General features: G+C 37.5%; 1 non-coding gene across 1 annotated transcript; it reads left to right on the forward strand.

The window, feature by feature from the left end:
• Nucleotides 1-473: 473 nt before the first annotated feature.
• On the forward strand, nucleotides 474-579 carry LOC132041759 (small nucleolar RNA R71). The gene has a single exon (XR_009411217.1). It is a non-coding gene; the product is annotated as a small nucleolar RNA R71 (small nucleolar RNA).
• Nucleotides 580-2,439: the final 1,860 nt, after the last annotated feature.

Here is a 2,439-nt window from a genome sequence, read left to right on the forward strand (position 1 = left end):
ACGTTATTAAGGACCTTCCAATTGGTTGGAATACTAGAATAAAATTATTGTTTTTGATCAATACTCAAGGGCACCAATTCGGCTAGCCTTGGCCGAATACTTCTCTCTTCCTCTCCAAGTTTCTAGAGTTGTGTAAGATGAATAATTGTCTTGCTTTGTCATCTATTGTCTATATATATATGGCTCCTACAAATACAAGGTAGACACATGCCCCTCTCATGGCTTAAGGCAATTGGCCAAGCCATGGGTGGGAGCCCACACACCCACAAGGCCACTTGGCCACTTGTGGCTTTTTCATGAAATATTTTTTTCAACTTCTAGCCCCTAATTTTCCTTAATATTTACATCCAATAAAATTCATAAGCAACTTATGCATTAAACAAAATTGAAAAATAGCCTTGTCCTTAACTCATCGCGATTACTTTAAAATATCCCAATGTACAAAATACGGGATATAACTTGTGTTCTCCGAAAAACCATGATTCAGAATCTTTTGCAAATACTCTTTGAATCTCTCCCAAGCTTCATATAACTGTTCCCCCGGTCGCTGCTTAAATTCATAGATCTTGTCACGAATCTAAGCCTTCTTGCTCAGAGGGTACCATTTCTTGAGAAAGACTGCTGCCATCTCTGACCTTGTAGTAATAGAATTTCGGGATAGCTTCTCGAACCATGCTCTTGCATCTCCCATAAGGATGTTATATCCCGTATTTTATACATTGGGACATTCCGAGCTACCTACGATAAGTTAAGGATAAAACTATTTCGGGATACGAGGTAGAGACTTCTAACCTCCGATTTTGTTTTAAGGCACAAGTTGGTTATGATTTTATTGGCATGGAATATTAAGAAAAATTTGGGGTTGAAAGTTAATTATGGAAAGTTAATATTTCATGAAGCAAAAGGACAAGTGGCCGTGTAGTGTGGGTGGGCCATGGTCCACATGGATGCATAATATATGTAGAGGAAAGATGACCAATTGATTATATTCATCATCTTTTAACCTTAGAACCTTGGAGAAACTTGGAGAAAAAGAGGAGGAGACCATTCGGCCATGGCAACCAAAATTGATGACCATGAATAGTGATCAAAAAAATAATTTTCTTCTAGATTTACTACCAATTGGAGGGTCCTCTATAACGTGGAGTGGTTATTGGAACAAGCAAAGCATTCATTCTTGCAATTTACCAACCCCAGCCAAGTTGAGAAGATAAGTGAAAAAGATAAGGATTAATCTTCTTCCACATGTGTTATGGATGGTTTGTGTATGTTGTAGTATGTAGAAATGAATGAAATTCATGAAAGTACGTATGTGGATGTTGAGCCGTGTGTATGGGCTGTTGTGTAGAAGGAATGAACAAATTTTACTTAGTATTTTTGGTTGTGGTTGTTATGGATTCTATGATGAAAATGAAAGTTTAATGATTCAAGTTGAAGTTGTAATCGTTTGTGGGCTGTTTTGGAAGCTAATGTGATTTTATTATAGTTTCTTGAATTTATGAGAATGATGTTGTTAACGTGTGGATTATTGGTATAGTTCATGAATTTGGAAGAAAGGAATGTGTTGTTGTTGTTCTTATTGAATTTGGAAGGCTTTGGGTGGTGTTGAATGTTGGTTGGGTTGTTTTGAATATTATGCGGATTGTTTGAAATGTTCTTGAGTCTTGTTCGAATGGTTTCGGATTGGTACTTGAACGTGTGACCATTGGTGTTGGCTTGATTGTATGCGGATGATTTGAATGTAAATGAAATGCCGTCGAATTATATAGAAAGGAATCACTAACGTTAGAATACATTTTGAATTGCTTGTTGATGTTGTTGGTATGGTTGTTGATGATTTGGCCGAGTTGAATTCTCTGGGTTTGTCGAATTTATAGGGGAAATGCTGCCCAAATTTCTTTACGTAAAGTGCTAGCTTGGGATTGAATTCCTAAGTACCTATGACTAATGTTTAGTATCTAATGGCGTTGTTGTAGATCTTGAGAAGCCGAGACTTAAGTTCGGATTAGCTTAGGAAGCGGACGAGGTATGTAAAGCTTACCCTTTCTTTCTTTTGGCATGTCTTAGTTGTAAGTAAGCTATGATACGAGCCTCGGGGTAACTCTATTCTTAAGATCCGAGCATGTCTACGATTCTTATTCACTTCTTGATGTTGGCATTCTTAATATAGTCGAACTGTGGTCCTTATGTCTTTTATATGATTGGATTTCAAATGTTGCATTAAGAGTTTTGTCCTAAAGGATTCTATGCCGAATAAAGTCCGTAACTTTCATAGACGGGCTCGGATCGCTTCGATACGTTCGTAGAAGATTCCATAACGAATAATGTCTCTAACTTTCGTAGGCGGGCTCGGATTGGTTTGATACTTGTCTGTGGTCCCCGAGACTTTCCTTTGTATAGTCCTAACGACTTTTGAAAGAACTTATTATGGTTATCATC

This window comes from Lycium ferocissimum, unplaced genomic scaffold (assembly GCF_029784015.1).
Source record: "Lycium ferocissimum isolate CSIRO_LF1 unplaced genomic scaffold, AGI_CSIRO_Lferr_CH_V1 ctg11602, whole genome shotgun sequence".
NCBI classification, from domain to species: domain Eukaryota; kingdom Viridiplantae; phylum Streptophyta; class Magnoliopsida; order Solanales; family Solanaceae; genus Lycium; species Lycium ferocissimum.